A 22653-nucleotide genomic window follows, 5' to 3' on the forward strand; every position below is an offset into this window, starting at 1 on the left:
ATAATGGTCACTTAAACCAAAAAAATAAATAAATAAAAAAATCAGACCACATCAGGTTGCTCCCAGTCCCAAGCAACCAGTCACTTACCCCAAATTAATTGTTACTCCAGATCTTACACCAAAGATAATACTGGCAGGCAGTTCTATAGTACATTAACTAATGGTTTAACAACTAAGAAAAAAGAATGAGTTATTGAGAAGCTAAAGCAGGTAAAATATACGTACAGTTTGTAACTTCAGATGGTGTCAGTGATGTAATAAACTGCCAGTTTCCCAAAAGTCTTTTCAGGTTTCCCAGATTGATTTGGGGGAATCTCTATTTTGCATCGGGTACACTTCCCTGTAAGAGTCCAAATAGTCCAGAGATGAAGGATTTTTTCCTTTAATCCATATTTATAGCTTTTTCTGAAAGAAGACAAGCTGACAATTTCCAACCACATGGACTTTTCTTTTGATGATGGTGAGTGAGGAATGCACTTTGAGAGCTTGGCCTCTGGTCATCACACATGATGGCCCATTGCTTTGAAATTAGCATTTTCTGTTAAAGTTCCTCATTTGCATTTCATGAGGCTTCTTTCCTGTCTGATGGGTTATTTAGTTATGGGGTATTTACAGTGTAAATGTTTTTTATTATATTATAGCAGGACACAGATAAGTAAAAATAATGCATGTAACATCCCATTAGTTTCTATGAAGTTTAAAAACCAAATACACTCTTATATATTTAACAATTATTTCGATCTATACTAATACACAAATGAATAGACCTGAATACACTCTAGCATGTCGTCAGCCAGTGTCACTCTGTACAAATACATAGGGAAAGAAAATCCCTGCCCTGAAGAGTTTACAATCCAAACAGATATGATAAATGAAGAGTATAGATAAGGAAGTATTACCCCAAATTTACAGATTGGAACTGAGCCAGATTAAGGATAAGATTTTCTGAAAGTCAATGGCATATGGGGGCCTAAGTCTATTAGTAACTTTTGAAAACTTTACCCAAGTGACTAGGCCAATCTCAAACAGAAAGTATGTGGTAGTGTCAGGAATTGAGCCCAGATCTGCATTCCACTGCTGTGTGTCAACCACAAAACTGGCCTTCCTCTCAGATTTAAATAAATATACCATAAAGAAACCAAGTTGTGAGGTGTGCAAGGTTGTCCCAGATATTATTTACTATTTGTATTATGGTAGCACCTAGGAGCCCTAGTCATGGACCAGGATACCATTGTGTAGGCGCTGAACAAACACAGAACAAAAAGACTGTCCCTGCCCCAAAGAGCTTACAGTCTAAATATAGTGGAAAAAATATATTTGCTTGCTACACCCGGTGCTCTTTATTTCAATCCATAAAAAATGTTCTGTTCTGGAAAGCATTCAAGCTTACATTTTGTCTGACTTCATGACAGTAGGCTACACAGGCAGGTTAAAAGGGGATTGTGGCTGATAATTTCATACTTCTTAAGCAATTCATTTTCAACATTTCCAGCAAGCTCCACTGTAAGGGAATGGATGGCAGCTTGAATTAAGTGAGCTCTGCAGGTTGAGAGGTCAGAAGAAGGAAATATAAAGGTCAGAGAACCTCACCCAGTAATTTCTGCCTCAAGCCCATAACTTCTGTTATAGCTATAGCACATATTTTAGGAAGATATTAAGTTTTCATTTTACTTCAAGTCCTGGAGAATCCAGCACATTCCTAAATAAGATGTTCCAATGGTTATTAATCTGTCTTAAAAACATGTGCCCTATTTCTGTCTGAATTTTCCCTGCTTCTGCTTCCAACTATAGGCTCACAATATGTCTTTTTCTGCTAAATTAAAGAGCTGTCTACTATCAGAAATCTCTTTCCCATATATATATTTACAGATCATAATCTATAAATCTCTTAAACTTCTCTTAGATAAACTAAATAGACTGAGCTTCTTAAGCCTCTCAATATATAATGCATGTTTTCCAGACCTCACATCATTCTTGTAACTCTCTATTTAACCCTTTCCAAGTTTTAACCATTCTTTTTGAAGTGCGGACACCAGAGTTAGACATAATCCAGTAATCATCAAACTCATGCTGTAAAGAGAGGTAATACCTCCTTCCAACTTCTACTGGATAGGCCTCTGCTTATACATCTAAGATTTTCATTTGCCCTCTTAGCTGCATCTTCACACTGTAGGTCATACTCAGTTGGTTATCTACCATTTAATCATTTGCCCCAATCCAGGATGCTGTCTCCTGTTTTATAAGTGTGACCTACATTGTTTGTTTCTCCATGCATGACATTGATTTGGCTATATTAAAACTCAGGCTGCTCAAATGATCCTACCCTACCAAGCAATCTCCATCATTATTTACCACTCCTCCGATTTGTAATCTGCAAATTTTAACAGAATTTTTTTTAATATTTTTCCCAGATCACTGATAAAATACTGAATAGTATCGGGCCAAGAACAGATCCATGTGGGGCCCGATTACAAATGCTCCCAATCCATGTAGGTCAGGTCCTGCTTCCCTCTCCCCAGCATAATGGGAAATAACATCGAGTTATGGGATTAACTGACATAAAATACACACAAGGTTGTGTTTTGTTTTGTTTACGTCAAATTAGCAGATTATCATTAAATCAAAGTAGCTAACTCCCTTGTAAAGGCTAGTCTGGATATTCCCCAATCACTTGCTTCAGAGATTAAAAAAACAACAACTTTTGTTCTTTACTCTGGGTATCAGCCTATAGTAAACCTAGGAAATGTCCAACTAGTCTCTACAAACATGTTAACTACATTGAGATAATTGGCAATCAACTAACGTCATAGTAAAAATCGCTAGTGAAGACAAGATGTAAGGGCTGATGATCTGGCCCTCTGTTTTATGACCAAAGGCCTGAATCTTCCACACTTACATAACTTATATCATGAGTATATTTATAGATTCCAGTGGACCTACTCATAAAATAAGATGATACTTAGTCAATCCATTTATTATTATCTCATATTCTCTGTTTGAAAAACAGAGCAACTCAGTTACATTTCATAGCAATCCTATTAATAACCACCACTTTAACTGATCTTGGACCTATTTTAGTATTTTTCATTTCAATGATATTTTTCCCATAAAACAATAAGGTGTCAAAAGTCTTAATTGCCCACCATCTGAGATACTTTTTCGCCTGGGATAGTATCCAACAGTTAACACCGTCCTGTCCCCTTTTTAGACGATTTTGCTCCATATCAGAAATATAATGTATTTTAACTTCTTTACCAATTTTGCATAGTACAGGCAGTCCTCAGACTTATGACACAATCATGTCTTAAGTCGAAAATATCATAGCTCGAATTTCCCATAGGCACAATGTCAGATCAAGCATCATAAAGTCGAAACCGACATCTTAAAGTTGAAATTTGATGACAATTTATAAAACAATTGTAAGTGTCGTTTGTCGGAACTCAAACATTGTAAAGTCGAGGACTGCCTGTATATACATAAACATTTGGCCTCTCACTTTCTCTAAAGACACTGCTAAACTCTTACTCACCCACACAGTCTCATTGTGTGAATGGAACTAGTCGGGTCAATAATTATGTACCATTGTGATCAAGGGAGTCACACTATGACCCATGTAAGTATTATAGCAACACCCATGACAGGTTTCAGAGTAACAGCCGTGTTAGTCTGTATTCGCAAAAAGAAAAGGAGTACTTGTGGCATCTTAGAGACTAACCAATTTATTTGAGCATAAGCTTTCGTGAGCTACAGCTCACTTCATCGGATGCATACTGTGGAAACTGCAGAAGACATTATATACACAGAGACCATGAAACAATACCTCCTCCCACCCCACTCTCCCAGTTAAGGGCAATTTTGTGTTTTTCATCACAAACCACCATTTGGGCTATATTTTAGCTTAATCAAAACATTTGCTGGTCTCACCTTAGATCTCAGAAGATTTTTGTTCTCATCATACAAGTACTGCACACTGCTGTGCATAATTGCCAGTCTCTACTTGGGGAAAGAGATCAAGAAATGGAAAAGCAGAGCAAGTTAAATGAACACAGTCAGTTTTTTTTTAAATGTTTTAAAAAAGATTAATCATAAAATCCCTGACAGTGTTATGCCTTTTCTACTGTCCATGAAGCTTTGCAACCTATGTTCTGGAAATGTTTTAGTGATTTGTGATATGGTTAAATAGTAACATGAGGGTTTTTCTTATTCCTATTTGTTGTCATTCATTCTCTGATGTTAATCTTTCCCTATCCAGTGCATTCACTAGCATTCTGTTTGTGGGGGAAGAGCTGCTGGGCATTTCCAGTAGCTTGCTTTAAATAAAACAAAAATCAAATTTTCTTTTTTAGTTTTGTGTAAATCTCTACAGAATTTAAGGCTTTATATTTCCAATAAGCCAGGTCCAAGGCAACATTTTTCTCCCAAGATTTGTCCAAAATATGTGGAGTATTGTATATTGCCACACAGTATGCGTGTCTTTTTATTGCCACATTTCCAAAATTCATCCCTCGATATTTGAAATATTTTTTCTTGGTATGTTGGGAATTTAATTTATTCTATGTAGAAACTCAATGCCAACTAATTTAATTGTAAAATACTCGGAAGGCATCCTTCTGAATTTTGGAATATTCCCTTTTTTTCTATCTTTTGAAAACTTGACTTCTCTTCCCATTTGATCCGCTTGCTGTTCACCGTTAAACATCCTAGTTTGCTTTAGTGTGTGTTTGAATTGAAGTTCTGAGTCAGCAAAGCACTTGAGCACATACTTAACTTAAAACATATTCTTAAATCCCACTGAAGTCAATGGAAGTTAGGTATATGCTTAAGTGCTTTAGTGCTTATGGAAGTTCCTGGATTGATAGCCCAGAATCTGAAGTTCTGTTTCACAAAAGAACAACAAACACAGGAAGAAGAATGCCAAGCTTTGTTCACAAATGTGCCTCTGCCCTGTCCTGGATGTACCATCTCTAAGTCTGAGGGAGTAGTTCATCCTTAACATTGAAACTACTAGTAAGTGTGCCAGCAGCGGTGGTGGTGTTTCCATTAGGAACTGAACTGAGACTACCAAACAGGCATGAGATGGCAATAACTTTTGCTCACTAGCAAACTGAACTGAATTTGAACCCAAGGCCGTCCCTAGCTATTTTGGTGCCCTACGCAGCCACCCATGAGTGGACTGTGTGGGGCCCCAGACCTCCGCGGGAAGAGCAGGGGTGGGGATGGTCCCAGGCCTCCATGGGGGACAGGTGCCCTACGCAGCTCCATGCTTTGCATATGGGTAAGGACAGCCCTGTTTGAACCAGTAGGTGAAAGCATGTGTGTTTAGAGGTGGCCAGAACACTTTTGGTAAAATATGCTGTTTTGGTAAAGCCAGAATGTTGCACAGAGACCTATCAGTTTCCACAAAAACTTTAGTAGGAAGGTTTTTGGGTCTTCAGGTGTGGGCAACCCAAGTTCAAATCCTTGCTCCTCTTGATTCATAGCAGAACATTTCATCACTGATCACTCCAAATCAGGGACTTGAACCTGAGTTTCCTACATCCTAGCTCACTATGCTAATCAAGCAGCTATAGGGCATGACACTGACGTACAAGTGCACACTCTCACTCTCCGATGCAAAATGGAAACAAAACCTCAAAAATTGCTAGAGAACAGAATTATTGTCAACTAGTCAGCTCTAAGCATATCATAGAATCATAGAATATCAGGGTTGGAAGAGACCTCAGGAGATCATTTAGTCCAATCCCCTACTCAAAGCAGGACCAACACCAAGTAAATCATTCCAGCCAGGGCTATGATTCTATTAAAAAGGGTCCTTGAGACAGCAAGAGAAGGAAATGGCAGGAGACAAGGCAAATCTGCATTTCAGCACACACGGGGAGGAGAAAGAGAATATAGTCATCTTCACCACCAGACTCCTTGTTTACTATTTGAATAAACTTTACTTTGAGGGGTAATTCTCAAAAGAATCCACTTCAAAGGGTGACTGGACTACAGAGGTCAAGGACAAAAATAGCCCAAGCCTGGTGTGTTGCTAACAGGCTGCTGAGGTCAGAATTGCTGGACCAGGGCTGCAAATATACACAGACACTCAAGGTGTGAGCTACATGCTGTAAGGCTATTTGTGAGCAACCCAGGTTGGGAGATACAATAGCAAAACATTGTGAGGTACCCAAGGTTGCAGGGCAGCTGATGACACAGCCCCTCACTGGTCTGGATTGCACCCCGGAATGTGACAATATCACATTGCAAATATCATCATATGGAGATATAAGTACATCATAGCATGACCCAATAATGCCATTGGTTCAAGAGTGCAGTGTTTTGTTTTTATTTTGTTGATAACCTGTTTGGATAGTATCAGATGATAATGTTTGCTTAACTGAGTGTAGGGACCATAGGCTATATTGAGATTTAGGCCTGAGTAGCTTTAGTTGGCCAAATGTTTAATGAAAGTGAGCATTATTAGGCGATGTCCCAGCTTTCTGCTTTTTAGGCAAAAGGTTATTGGGGTAAAGTCATTCACTTGTTCTAGACTCTTTCCCCGCTTCTCAGCATTAATTTCCCAGTGTCATAATCTACTCATTGTCATGAGAATGTGTGAGAATAAGTGGACGTGTGAATGCTGACTAGTCTTAATTGTTTAAATATAATTAATGACATCTATGTCTTGGATCTAACGGAAGTCTGCCAACCAGCTCCTTATCACATTGCATTTTCCTGTGTCCAGTTTTCAAGATTTAACTCCTTGAGTTTATGAATGAATTGTTGCAAGACATATACACACTAAACTTAGGGTTGCCATGTGTCCGGTTTTTGACCAGAAGGCCTGGTCGAAAAGGGACACTGGCGGCTTTGATCAGCGCCAATGACTGGACTGTTAAACGTCTGCTCAGCGGTGCAGTGGGGCTAAGGCAGGCTCTCTGCCTGCCATGGCTCCACTCAGCTCCCAGAAGCAGCGGCATGCCCCCCTCCGACTCCTATGTATAGGGGCAGGCGGGGGCTTTCGCATGCTTCCCCCACCCCAAGCGCCAGCTCTGCAGCTCCCATTGGCCAGGAATTGTGGCCAATTTCAGTTGTGGAGGCAGTGCCTGCAGACAGGGCAGTGTGCAGAGCCGCCTGACCATGCCTCCATGTAGGAGTGGGATAGGGGACATGTCACTGCTTCCAGGAGCTGCTTGATGTGTCACCCAGATCCTGCACCCCGACCCCCTCCCACACCCTGTCCCAGCCCTGATCCCCCTCCCACCCTCCAAACCACTCGGTCCCAGCCCAGAGCACCCTCCTTCACCCCAAACCCCTCATCCCCAGCTCCACCCCAGAGTCTGCACACCCAGCCAGAGCCCTCACAGACCCTCACACTCCAACCCACCCTCCGAGCCCTGATCCCCCTGCTGCACTCTGAATCCCTCATCCCCAGCCTGGAGCCCCCTCCTGCACTCCAAACCCCTCATCCCCAGTTCCACCCCAGAGCTGGCCCCCGCAGCTGGAACCCTCATCCCTCTCCCACACCCCAACCCCCTTCCCCAGCCTGGAGCCTTCATTTCTGGCCCCACCCTGGAACCCACATCCCTATCCCAGAGCCCATACCCCCAAAACACCCCAACCTTCTGTCTCAGCCCGGAGCCCCCTCCCATACTCCAAACCCCTCAGTTCCACCCCCAGCCCAGAGCCCCCTCCTCACCCCAAACCCCTCATTGCTGACACCACCCCAGAGCCTGCACCCCCAGCCAGAGCCTGCACCCCCTCCCAACCCCCTGAGCCAGCCTGGTGGAAATGAGCAAGTGAGTGAGGGTGCGGAGAGTGAGCAACAGAGGGAGGGGTGATGGAGTGAGTGGAAGCGGGGACTGAGATGAGGGGCGGGGTAGGGGGTGGGACAAGGGTGTTCGGTTTTGTGCGATTAGAAAGTTGGCAACCCTAAATGCCCTGGAATCTTCAATGTGAATTCAAGATGAAGTTTCTAGGCCATTCCAGGATCATGTAATATTACTGCTATCAGGCTGTAATATCTCATTGGCCCTTGAGCATATCAGGATGTCACCTAAAGCAGAGTAAGGGGACACTGATGCCTATAAAAGATCATATCCAAGCAAAAGAAAAGGGGTGGAGGGCTCTTTCACAACAACAATACCCCAAGTTGTATCCTGCTTTCTTCCCTGGACCAGCCATCCAAAGAAAGAGAGGAGAAAGACTCCACCCGTTGCTTAAGCAAAGCCTGAAGTCTGAAGAGACCAAATTTTCCCCCACACCTTGGATGCAGAAAAGCTTCACGTTTCATTGTATCATCAATAAAGATACTGATAAATAATGGCTTAGTTCCAAAACTATGACCAATCATGTGAGTTAAGGCTTTAAGAAGAAGTTGTGAAAATCCTTCTGTAAAGCAATTTAGTATGCTCAGATGTCTCCAATGCTCATTATAATGAGGGGGTGCGCGTGTGTGTGCTTGTGTGTCTTTGTGTGTCACTAACTGTTCCCAAAGTATGTCTGTTTTTAACTAGTAAGAGCTCTCTGGGTTAAATAAGTGATTCTAAAGTGGCTAGAAATGTGAAATTCTAAAAATCATTTAATATCTGTGCAACACTGCCAGAAAGGAAGCTGCAGACATTGTGTTAAAGTGGGGACGGGAGATAGATTAAGTAAACAACAGTTTGATGTAGCTTCTTGGGGACGGGAGATAGATTAAGTAAACAACAGTTTGATGTAGCTTCTGCCAACAGTGAAGCTTAACAGGAGAAAAGATCTGAAGGAGGAAGTTACTAGGAAAACAGTCAAAGAGCTTAAAACTACGGCAAGGAATAGTTTCAGAGTAGCAGCCATGTTAGTCTGTATTCACAAAAAAGAAAAAGAGTACTTGTGGCACCTTAGAGACTAACAAATTTATTTGAGCATAAGCTTTCGTGAGCTACAGCTTACTTCATCGGATGCATTCAGTGGACTAGCCTCTAACAGACTCTTGGCTAAATTGCCTAAATCAAAAGAAACTGCTTCTCCCCTTAACCTTCCTGTGAAATATTAAAATAATTGTTTCCTTTAACAACTTCAATTGTTAATTTAATTACTAATTGCTGAGCCAGATAAATTGAACTATTAACATATTGATTATACTTCCTTTCTACCCTTGATTTGATTATTACACTGTGTTATTGTAAATTAGGTTAGGAAAACGATAAGTTAAATTGGCTAGTGAAATATTTTGCCTATACTCATATTTGTTCTATAAATGGCTATTTATTCTTTTAATAATTTTATAAAATATACAGTAGCCTGATTTTTCTCTTAAAATTCAATGCAAACAAAGTAGCCTCTCTAGAGGTAAAATGTAAAATCCATTAAAAATTATTCCTGAGCCCATCCTACATTTGAATTACTTAAAATAACACCCTATTACCCTTATAATGTCACTCAAGCCCAGTCATAACCACCAGGGGAAAAGAAATGCTGATTTGTTTTATATATTTTTCTCTTTTTTACCTTTACATTGTTAAGGAAACAGTATTTCAATGCTGACAAATTGCTTTTCGTGGGAAATAGCACCACAGGTTCTGATTGTTCTGCAGTGTGTATTGTTTCCTGATATCTGTTACAAGTGCAAATGGAATTCATGGATAGCAGAATTTCCCTTATTTACTTCAGTTTATAGCCCCCCCCCCCCCGCCCTCTCTCTCACCTTACTAGGTTGCATTTCTATTAACAGACATCACTGTTTACACTTATTTAACAGAATGGATTGGAACAACCCTGACTCTCCTCCAGTGAGGGATGATTTAGCTACAAATCACTGTTCCAGCATAGAGATCATTAATCAGCCTTAGGCTAGATCCATTATGTGGAATTTCAGCATAGAAGAAATATTAACGGCTCCATGGAAGACATGTTACCATCAGATTAGCTTTGACTCCCTGCTGGAGCAGCAAATTACCCTGAAGTAATAATTATAATACATTAGTAGAAGTTTAATTTCCAGTAAGTGCTGTCTGTTTAAGAGATGGCAATCTCGCCATGACTCAGAGAACAATAGATCATGTTATCAGCAAGAACAAACCTACATGGAATTAAAAGAAAGATAATAAAAAATTCATTACAGTTTGAAAACTGGAACAAAACATCCCCACAACTTTCCCAGCTGTAGTTTTGTAAACAAAACTCTGTTTACAAAACATTTCCCTTAATTAATCAACAAGAAAGCATGATGGTGTTTTGTTTTGTTTTTTTTAACCTGCAGATAAGACATGAATCTTCTCAATTTCCAATACTGGTTCCAACAATAATTTCTGGTTCTTTGTTATCATCCATGTATTTATATGTATGTAGGTGGGCAAAGCAATGGAAGGAGGAAGGTGTGCTTCAGCATATTGATTATGGGCCAGACCTTTATTTGGTTCAAGTGAGCATAGCTCTGTTGATGTTTATGGCACTACACCAATGTACACCTTCTATGTACATCCCCAAATCTGGGTATAAAAGGATCCACTTGGTCTAAGTTGATTATAGATCACATTGGGGAGTATTGTGGGAAGCGGGGATCCATGTTGCTGGAACAACTTCTTAAATGTTTTTTATCCCTATAAATCTCTGGTTTGAAACTTGTAAAGTAAAATGTCTACATTTAAATACAATTAGAATCCTCATGAAGGAATTCCAGGGAGATATTCTGAGCTCTATGCACAGTATGGTATGTTTGAAATATTCAGCCCAGCTCTGGTTCAGATTTTTTTAAAAAGAAAACTAAATTACTAGAAGCATTCGAAAGACTCACAACTGGATTTGAAATTGTGAAGGCATTTGTGTGTGTTGGATTGCTTGCAAAGTGCAGTTTACTACCTTTCTCCATCCCTAAATGTTGGGGGGTTTGTGATGGAGAGATTAAAACTTTTTTTATAGCTGCTATAGACTTTGATTGCAAGTGCTGTTCTCACCATTTGTTAATGACTGGCTGTGCCATTTTACACAACAGATCAATGAGTCTTTCAGTGCTATCAGCAAAGGTTGCTGGGATTTTGGGCTTGTCAACCTGGGAAAACTGACCAGAATAGTTTTTACAAAATAAATTATTACAGACTAGCTGCCTGTATGGACCCTCCTATTCCAGAATGAGTGTCTTTTTTCTGGTCTAGCTTAATCCCTTTTGGATGTGAATTAAGCTAAACCAGAATGAGTTACTCTTATTCCAAAATAAGTGTCCACACAGAGATATTCTGCATTAGCTGTAGCATTTAAATTCAGACTCTACTGTATTCTGGAATAACATCCCCATATAGAAAAGGAGGACTTGTGGCACCTTAGAGACTAACAAATTTATTTGAGCATAAGCTTTCGTGAGCTGTAACGAAAGTTTATGCTCAAATAAATTTGTTAGTCTCTAAGGTGCCACAAGTACTCCTTTTCTTTTTGCGGATACAGACTAACATGGCTGCTACTCTGAAATCCCCATATAGATAAGCTCACAGCCTGTTTTTAATGTTGGTGAATCTAGTACATTCAAAGTACAGTAAAACCTGTGTTATTTGGCACTTTATCAACCGGGAAGCTCTATTAACCGGCATTTCTGATATCTCCCAATACAAATCTTCAATCTCGTAACCAGGACTCGTACACTGCCCACGAGGTCATGCAATTGCACATTCTGAACTCTATTTTTATGCAAAAGAGGCAGAAGACAAGTAAGCAAGCTGATACCAGGGATTTATTCAAAAAAGCAGCTTCTAGGGTATGTCATAGGGTCATTACAGATTCAGCCCAATCTCCTACACTTTCTACATCTACAATGATAATTGATGTTGATAATGATGACTCTGCAAGATACTGAAGTGCCTTCTGAATCATCAAAGAAAGATTAAATTATGTTCAGTATAGTTTTAGTGTTAAGTGTAGTTTTAGTGATCTGGGTGTACGTCATGCACTGCCCATAGTGATATATAGTGTCATAAGATACCCTACTGTATAGAAAACTTTACCTGTATACACCTAAGTGCTTCAAGAAACCAACCACTCTGCAGTGCAGCACTGCTACTGGATTGGTGAGTACGTGTATACTATTTTATACTTTGTTTTATTGTATTCTAATTATGGTATTCCATTGGTAAAAAAATATAAGTCTTAGTTAACCGGAATTTTTGATTAACCGGCAACCTCCCACCCCCACCCTACACCCCATTCTCCTCACATGCTGGATAACAAAGCTTTTATTGTATATGTGTTCAAATGCTTTTATATATATATATATATATATATATACTTTTAGAATTTTTTTCATGATTACATATAGTCTAAAGACTGGGTTATGTATGTGCCAGAGGCTGAAGACTATTCTTCAAGTTCACTCAAGTATTGATTTACGGAATCCAATGTGATTCCATTATAGTGTAAAGAGATTAATATGTTTTTAATCCTGTAGGTTTTGTGGTATGATTTATATTTCTCATGAATGTACACACTTGAAGGTTTTTTCTATTTTTCAGATTGATAGATCTGAAGTCAGATTGTCAGATACAGATCTAAATAAAGAATGTGATGGGTCAGACCCATAGCTCTTGTGGCAGTCAGGGACACACATACTGGTTTAAGAATAAATCGTGTCAGATCGGCAAAAAATGCAGGACCGCAAGTAATATGGGTATGTCTGTTTAGCTAAAATAAGAACTGTCTAACCCCACATCCAAAATTCAATCTACACCCATGTAACTCTTCTGCCAGGTAGACTCAGCAGCAACAAGGGCTGGATTCAATATCTAGAGGTTCCTCTTCATATCATAAAGCATAACCAGCTTGAGCAACCAACCAGTGATCTAGAAAAACTAAACAGTACTCCTGGATACCTGTAAGAGACAATACTTCTCCACTCGCACTCACTGAGTCTGTGCATACCAAAAGAAAACATTCAGTAAAACAGAAATGGAACTCAGCATTAATTTGGGAAAACACCACAAACACAATTCAAAAGCATGTCACTATAAGCAAACACCCACACCATACTATACTGGGCAGGGTCTCCTGCCTCAGTTTCTCACCTTACGGTGTGAAAGTCTGCAAACAAATGTCCATGTAACACACCATCCCTGTTTCCATCTGTTGCACCCCACTCACAGTGATTGTCCTTGGTCATCAAAAACCCAAAATGCAGAGGCACATTCATACGGATCCACTTCCCACTCCTGAAAAAAAAGTGTGTGTGTGTGTAGTGGGGTGGGGGTGAGGGGGCACATCAAGCAATGCTTTCATGCTGCTGCCGCCTCTGCAGCTAGCTCAGTGCTGTTGTTAACTCTGCCACTGCTGGCTTCTCACTGCCACCTCTGCCTCTGTTACATCTTCAGCCACTCATCTCTGCCACTGTTACGATTGCTGCTGTTTGCGACTCACTGCCATGTCTGCGATGTCACATTCTGAGGATCCCCCACTTAGCCCAGCTGTTAGTGGTGCCAGCTCCTTAGTGGTTTCTCTGGCTAACAGGCAACCTCTGTGCTGCTGTCTCTTCATTGCAACACTGTCTCACATCAGGTCTAAAGCTTATCTCCTAAACCTGCTCATCAATAATTTCAGCTCCAGTAATCACTGAACAGAAACAAGGACTCTCAGTTGAGTCCAATCAACTCTGTCTTTAAGACTGGAGAGGGGAGGATCAAATGGTATCTAGGATATTTTAGGCAGAGTCCATCCCACACCTGTCCCCACCCCCTCTTATCTTTGATGGTATTTGACATCCCTACACCCAGCTTAGCAAATGACGTTCAGTTTAGGGACACCCTCAATCAGCGTATGCTAAGTACAGTTCTTCTGCCCTTTATTCGTACAATATGGATAACACCACTTCACTACCACTGCATTCAATATTAAACATCAATTCTTACCGAAAACTAGCCAAAATTTATCACTTTGGTAAAGCAATTCTGTCTGTTGAACACCTAGGCAGAGTAGATGTGTCTATGCAAATATGGTTTGCACCTGAAGTCTTTTCTCCCAGTGCATCACTAGATGTCAGGGGAGAGCTAATTCAGAGCCTGCTGACATCCTCCCCACAGCCAGAGTTTGTCTTTTGGGAAAATCTCACAGCATATTATACCAGGTCCAGTAATTGTCCCGATAGCCTGTGAGCTAAGTATATTGGTTGTTCACTAATTACCCCAGATGCATCCTAAGTTAACCTATTTACTGGCCTTATAACTCTGTCATGCCTATTGAGAGTGGGTATTGCAGAGGTGACGGGAGACTTGTCCTTGGTCTAGAGGGTGAGAGCTCCCTTGAGGGTCCCTCGGACACTGACATAGGTCACTGCATCTCCAGTTCTAGTACTGGAGGGTCTCTAGCACTTGTACTGCCTTCCACCGTAAATTGCCCTTCAAGGCCAAGAAGCCCAGCTTGTGAATGGAGTAGTGAGTCTTGCTATTAGAAAGTTCTCAGCTGGCAAAGGCCACAGGTTTCCATTTGCCTTCAGCTTCCTGGTATAGGACTACTCCCAAACTGTCCAAACTGACATCCATATATAGGATAAAAGGTTTGCTTAGATCAGCAAAGACAAGGACTGGAGTATAAGTTAGGCAGCTAATAATTTCTTCAAAAACCTTTTCATGTATCTTATCCCATCCCATCAGAGTCCCAAAGGTTTTAAGGGGCCATAATGTCTCTGTTCAGGAGGCTTTGGAGACCTCCCCTTGCCCTTGGTCTTAGATTGGCTCTTACTGGACTGGTATCTGCTGGTGAGGTCATTTAGTGGCTTTATGATAGTAACATAATTCTTCACAAACCTGCGACAGTAGCTGCTAAATCCTAGAAAGGTTTTGAGTTCTCTGTAATTATGTGTGTACAGACATGTAGTGGTGAGTGCTTCTATTTTATCTGGATCAGTACTCACACCCTCTTGGGGCAAAATGTGACTCAGGTATTTGACTGATGTTCTGCAGAACTCGCATTTATCAGTTGAAAGCTTCAGTCAATAGGGTTCTACCTGGTCTAGTACTTTAAAAAATCGTTTTCGTGTTTCTCCAATTTTCTTCCAAATATAGTCTGGTCATCCAAAAAAACTAAGAATTGCAGTAAGTTCATGTTTACCATAACTTTCTCCATAAGATGCTGAAATGTGACAGATACTCCAGAAATTCCTTGGGGCATGCGTTCAAACTGTTGGAAACCTAAAGAACAGAAGAATGCTGTCTTCTCCTTATCTTCTCTCAGAGGAATCTGGTAGTATGCACTTTGAAAATCCAACACTGAGAACCACTGGCTCCCCAGAAAAAAGTGCCAGGCATCTTGTACTCATGCTATGGTCTACTGATCAACTACAGTGTATCTATTTAGGATGCAGTAGTCAATACACATCCAGATTTTTTCCACTCTTTTTACAGACTACCAAAATGTGGGAGGAGTATGGGCTGGAGGATTCTGAAGTGATGCCATTCACAATCAGCTCCTGAAGATGATGCTGCATGGCCTGCATGAGAGAGAGAGCAATTGTTCTAGATTTCTCTCTGAAGAGTTGTGAGTCTTGTAGTCTCATGATGTACTCCATTCCTTTCACACTTCCCATTCATGCAGTGAGAATACCTTGGATCTTTCACCAAGTTGCTTTCTCAAGTGAACCTTCTGCTCCTCAGACAATGGTTAATATCTAAAAATCAAACTTTGCAGGATCTATTGGTGGATCCTTGGCTTCACACTGGAGTTTCACAATGGTTTCAGGCTCAAAGAAGTCTGTTACATTCTGCCCTTGTTTCACAACCACATCAAAGCTTGTTTCATTAGCAATAGTATAGTCACCTTTTCTTGTGCTTTGACAGGTAAGATTACTTGGGATCAGCACTCCTTCAGGGAGCCCTCCTTCAGCCAGCTGCTCTACCATTGCTAGTGTTCCTGTACTGCCTTTTAGGCAGGTACTCATGATAAGCACTTCTCTCTCAATCATTGCAGGCACCACAATGGGAAGCATGTGTTCTTCAGTGCTCCACTCTTGGCTGCTCTCTGTACTAGTTTCTCCAGCCTCTATATATAAGTTGAAACTTTCTTGCCCCTTTGCTGCTGAGCATTGAGAAACTTACAATAATGTCCTAAGAACCCTCTGTGCTCCCAGAGGTGTAACTGAGGGCTTCTGGGCAGTTCTTCACACTGATCCCATGGTTTCTGAGCTTCAGAGTGTGAATCACATCTAATGCTGACAGGTTTCAGAGTAACAGCCGTGTTAGTCTGTATTCGCAAAAAGAAAAGGAGTACTTGTGGCACCTTAGAGACTAACCAATTTATTTGAGTATAAGCTTCCATGAGCTACAGCTCACTTCATCGGATGCTTATGTTCAAATCTGTCTACTAAACACCCTCACTTTTCTGTATCTGGTACTGCTCACTCCTGCAACATTTCAGTTGTATGTTCCAATCAGGGTTCAAATGCCTCTTCCCCAGATATTACTATCACAGTTATCCTAGTGAATAACCTTAAGATAGGAGTTTCACTTAAGATGGGACAGCACAACCTTGCTTCTAATGCTTGTCTCAGTGCCTTTGCTCACACATTGGATGAGGTTGCAATCCCAGGCTTGGGGCTGTTGGGTCAAGGCCCAACAAACCCAACATATCAGCTGGGTCCTTCTTTCTTTCTCTAAGAAGGCTGACATATTCTCTAACAACTCTGCATCTGAGACGGGGTGGTGGGGACTGGCTTCCAGAGCCTACCAGCTTCCACATGTGGCCAGCCACTGCTATCTCATGTGGAACTTGTGGGGGTCCCACTGGCAGCTTACACAGTATTGTAAAGGTACCATCCTCTCTCATAAACATTCTGCAGTTGCTCATGCATTTGGAGGCTGCCTGGACAGTGGATTCAATTAGCCATCATCGAATGTCTCAGGTATCCCTGTTACTGGAAGGCAGTTCTTAGGGTCAGTATTCATTGCCTTGCACCAATCCTCTAACGTGTATACATTCATTATACAAATTATAGTTTCTCAAAAATATAATAAAATTGTTTCCCCATTTATTTATTTGATGTAAGGAAAGAGCACATTCAGACCCTGCTTACACCCAAAATAAACATTTTTATAGTATGAAAAAAATGAATTGTTCTCCCTACCAACACAGTTTGTGCTCCTTCATACTTCCAGATAAGGACACGAAGTTAAAGGGGAAGTATCACAAGAAAGGATGCTCTTGTACTTCTGGCCCAACCAGAAGTAGAATTCTTGATTAGACAGTCTGTTCTCAAATTAATTCTTGCACAGTTTTGCAGGCCCAATAGGTTTGGAGACATTCTTTCAGTTTAAAATGCTTATTTGAACCTTCAAAACTTTTGAGATTCTGAATTTGTTACTCCAAATCTGTTCCATGTGTTCTACGTATTACAAAAAAATTGGGAGCCCTTTCAGAATATGGGATCTAGACAATCTGATCCACTCAGACGCTCTGTCTTTATTCAGTAAGTGCTGATGGTCACTGACCTATTGCTGCCTTGTGGCTGGTTTGGACATTTACTGTTAGTGGTAGTACACTGCCCTGCCATAAAGAACAACTGGGTTTGATTTCTGGTCCAGCACAACTGGAAGTACAGTAGAAGCAGCACACTCTGGCACCAGGAGTTCCTCGTGTCTCTCAAGTGTGACCTTCCCTACCCTTCACCCTTTAGAAGAGAAGCCTCAGCTGGCTCTCAGAGTCCCACTGAACAACAAGAATGGTTACAGTGAAGTGGAATTTTCAAGGGATGGAATGGAGCACTGGAATAAAGGGACGGTTCAAATGGTTCTAGAAGGGAACTAGAGAACCTTAGGGAAATGGTTGAGTCCCAAATCTGTTATACATGTAGCTATTTGACAAAAAATCATGGTTTTTCTGCACCTGCTTCTCCCAGTATGAAATGATCACTGCTAATTATCTAAAAAGATGTAAGTCAGGTGCTCAAAATACCAAAATAATTTTTACATTTATGGTTTCATCTTTGTTAGGTTAGGAAGAGATGTCACCAAATTAAAATGAACTTTGCTGCTTCTTGCTCAATACTAAACAGTGATATTATAGCAAGCTAACTATAGTCTGTGTAGTATAATGTGTATAGAGAATTCCACACACTCTAAGTAATTGCACAGAGGAGTCTATTTAACTTCTTGCATTCTGGTGCACCTTATTTCAAGTCAAAACATAACAAGCATGTACAGCCGCAGCATTAGATCATCACATACTTTGTATAATATACTACAGAAGCACTTAGTGTGTCTGTATGTCATGTTCTTTTACTAAAACCTTAGATGAATATTGACAAAAAGTGATGCTCAGAATTCACAATAATGTGTGGAAGGTAAATTAATATTTGAATCAAGTTCATCTCTAACGTCTTACATTTCAAAGGCATCTCAAAGTCCTGGCCAAAAATGTTTCATCGTAGAGGGCTACTTTCATGCAGCCCTCGCTCACATTGGCAAGCACTTTCTTACACAAATACTCTCATTGAAGCCAGGAAGACCACTTGCATAAGTAAGTGCTTCCCACCATAAGTAGGGGTAACATTTTCTCAAAGACATTTATCTTAGAACAATTAGTACAGATTACTCCAAACAAGTATATTGTAATAAGGAACCAACATAAAAATTGCTAGACCCTGAGCCATTTTCAGTTCTTACTGGTCACAAGTGCTGTCTTTCAGTCTGCATGGTGGGCAACTGGAAGTGAGTTAAAGGAGCTCCTCATTAGTGGAGTACTGTATGCTGATTGCAGATGGAGGTGTGCATAGATAATCTAATTGCAGCATTCTGCAGTCTTGCAAGTTACATTCATTCTAGCTTTCTTATGATAAGTAATTGCAGTAATCTAAATCTGGAAAATAAAAAAAAAAACAAAACCCTCATCGATTCCTAAAAAAAAAAAATATGTAACTCAAGTTATATGCTGTATAAAGTTTTTCATTCAGTTTTGTTTTTACTTTTGTTCAGGGAGTTAAAGAAGCAAATAAATACCTCAGTGACTCTGAGTGTGAATAACAAGTAAAGCTAGTCAAAAATATTTGTTGAGATTAAAAAAAATAATTGTTTTGAAAGTTTCTAATTTTTTGATGAGAAAATATTTTTTGAGTTTTCTCCTCTTCTGTGTCTTTCCCTCCCTCCCTTTTTAGTGGCCAAAAGAGGGGAAACAGGAATAAGGAGGACGAAAGGAGAAAAGGGAAAAACTGTAAACTGAAAAGAAATCATTATGTGGTTTCAAATAATATTTGTATTGTTTTTCATTGAAAAATCTGAAATGTTTGAAAGATAAAGAAAACTTTTTTTTATCACAAAACAGACCAGTTTTTGACCAATTCTAATAAGTGACATTCTGACATGGATCTTTCAAATTACAGTGGTTCCATCACAGATTAAATTTATTTTGAGTAGCTGAAATCTTCATCAGGGATCAGGGTTTGGGGCTTTCAAGTAATTAATGGCTGAATTTGGAGCCTCTGGATCAAAGCTGAACAAGCTCAACAGGAATAGTGATATGTGCACATATCACAATTGGCATGTCTATTGACAATCTCAGATGCTATGAACTGAATGTACATGGACACAGAACAATCTTCTCACCTTCACCAAGGGAGTGTAACTGAATGCCTGTAATTAGCTGCCAGTCTGTGTAATCTGCATCCACTGCACAAGTTCTTTCACAATTGCTTCAGCAGTGCGTGTAAAAATCAAACTCAAGAGAAGGGATGTTTATTGCAGATGTACCTAGAGTGGGAGGATGATGGATGGTAGGGAGTGGAGCCATAAATCTTTTGGGGGAAACTCTGTGCTTTTCAGGATGAGCATTGCTAAATAAAAGAGGAGATCCACCTTGCAAAAATAGGGTCCATTCCTGTGAATTTTAGCAAGGAGCTATTTACTCCTTTATCTTGATCATTAATGAAAATGTTACATAAGACTAGACTTAACCCTGATCCATGAAGCAAACTGTAGACATGTTCCCACAGCTCTTTTGTGACAGTCTGTCTCAATATGAATGGTTTCTGCTACAGAGATCATTTAATTTGTAGTGTTCAGTATGGCTCCAGTTCAGAAGCATATACTTTAATATGGCTTAATGCCATCATAAAAGCTTTGCTGAACTGGGTTTTAAATTACAGTAAGAGTCTATGGTTTGTTTGATAATTAATCTACATCAGGGATTATCTCTCTTGATTTCACCAATTTTTTCTTTTGAAATATTTTGGGTTTTATTAAAATGATAGCAAATTTCAATTAAAGCCATTTAAAAAAATAAAACAATCCATCTAATCAAAAAGCCAATATCTGTATGTAAAAAGTTGATGGAAAATCTTCAGTCATCTCTGCTGAAAGATTTTTATTAAATAGAATTCAGTATTAATGCTTGTGAAAGGTTTCAGTCGGTCCTCCGAGCCCCTAGGGGGCAATGGAGAGCTATGGTCCCACTGGCAGGCCTCAGTCACACCTTTCGAGTGCTGGGGAATTAGCGGGGAAGGTGTGCTGGCCGGAGTCTGCAGCGTGCCCCTCAGGCCGGGGAGCGCTGGTATGAGTCTGCAGCGTGCCCCTCAGGCCGGGGAGCGCTGGTATGAGTCTGCAGCGTGCCCCTCAGGCCGGGGAGCGCTGGTATGAGTCTGCAGCGCGCCCCTCAGGCCGGGGAGCGCTGGCACGGGTTTGTAGCGCACAGTTCTGCTACCCATGACAGGTTGGCCAGGGTAGGGGAACGCAGGCCCACCCAACTCCACTGCATTCCAGCCCAGGCCCTGACAGTGGCGAGAGGTGAAGGTCCCGCCGCTGGATCAGTGGGGGGACATCCGCGCCCGCTGACCAAACACACCCACCCCCCGGTGCAGTTCTGCCCCTGGGCTACTTCCTACCCGGTCTCTCAGGCGGGCCTCTCCGGTCCCTCCAGCTCGTCCGGGTATTCAGCTGCTGGTGGCTCCAGCTCCCCCTCTGTGTCGGACTCACGCTGGCCTGGGCTACAGCTGGGCCCCTCCAGGTCCTCCGGGTACTCAGCGGCTGGCAGTCCTGGTTGCCACAGGCCGTCCTCCCAGTCAGGTTCTTCCTGGCCCAGGGCCTCCCCTGGGTCAGCAGCAGGATCGCGAGGGAGCAGCCTGTGTCTGTCTCCCTCCCTGGTGCTCTCCTCACTGGACAAAGGGCCCCGCCCTTTGTACTTCCTGTCCCACCCCTCCCCTTCCGGGGATTGGCGGAAGCTTGATCTGGCCCCGCCCACTCAGGCTGAGAGGGTGGCTCTTTACCCTCGGGTTCGGAGGGAAGCCACCCTGGATCCCTACAATGCTGGGTAAGGGAAGGAAGCAAAAAGTGTCTATAGAGAATAGGAGAGAAACCTTTATTATACAACAACAGGGAAAAAACAACACTTTACTGTTCACTGGTGTGTTGAACGTGGTAAAATATTCATACAGTAATGTAGAAAAAGACTGTTCAGGTTGAGGAAGAACAATCTGGGTCAAGACTCTTAATTTTTCAGGGAGACCTCTTAGAACCCAAATGATAATTGATAAACCTGTTAGACTGAAGAAGTTCTTCTTGTAACTCCAGTATAATACAACCTAACTAGCTATGCTTGGATTTGTGCAGCGATTAGCCCCTGCCCCTTGATTTGGTAATGAGCCTTTTATGTTGTCTGGAGTGGCTGACGATCATGACTGTCTACCTAAGGGCAGACTGTCAAAACAGGGCAGACACTCCAGTCTGTTGGTATGTTCTAAAATTAGATTTCACCAGGCCAGTAACAAATGTGAACTCCTGGATCACTATAACAGTCTTACCATGGAGTTAGACTCTCCAGTCTATCTCACCATCCAGTCAAGCTTGAATAAGTGATAAATGGTCCCTTACACCAAAAATCACAAAATTCAGGTTCTTTCCAGTCCCAAGAGACCAGTGACTTACCCCAGACCAACTGGCACCTTAGATTTTACATCAAAGGCAACTCCTGTAGCCAATCCTGTAATAAATTATCAAAAGGTTTATTAAGTAGGAGAAAAGGAAATAACAGCATTATTTACAGGTTAAAGCAAGCAAACATATACACACACGAGTTATCATCTACAATTCCATAAAATGACAGAGATGTGATAATCTGTCAATTCAAAATATCTTTCAGGGTGGACCCAGAGGTAACCACTGGGGATCTCTGCCTTCATTTAATGTCTTTGGTCCTGTCAGAGTTCAAATAGCAAAAAGATGAAAAATCTTAATGTCTACTATTTTTATTTCCCTCTTCGAGCATTCAACTTGACGAAATGAGGCTTTCTGCACATACTTCTCCCTGGGTGGATGGGGAAATTAACAAAGCTTTTGTTTTATGATGGCCAACTTAATTTTTTATAATCATCCTGAATGGGTGGGCCAGGATGATTTCCATGCCTGTGTTCACAAGTTCAGAGCCTACATTTTCAAAGTTATAAAGCAAAATTTGCATAATTCCAAATGTTAATTGACTAATCTTATTTGATTGTTTTCCCTTTGTTACATACGTTATGTATGTATCAACATCAGATCTTTCAGAGTCAAAGAACAAATTCAGTAAATTGAAATGAAGAAAAGGTTCAAGAAATCAAGACAGGTCACTTTCAATTACCTTTTACCCTGAAAATGTACAGAGAATTTTCCACCACTGTTTATTAGGGATGAAATTAGTAGATTGGTATTTGCATCTGTATTAGGGTTAGGACTGGGTTTGGATTTAATGATTCTGAAACATCAT

This window comes from Lepidochelys kempii, chromosome 2, assembly GCF_965140285.1.
Source record: "Lepidochelys kempii isolate rLepKem1 chromosome 2, rLepKem1.hap1, whole genome shotgun sequence".
Taxonomy (NCBI): domain Eukaryota; kingdom Metazoa; phylum Chordata; order Testudines; family Cheloniidae; genus Lepidochelys; species Lepidochelys kempii.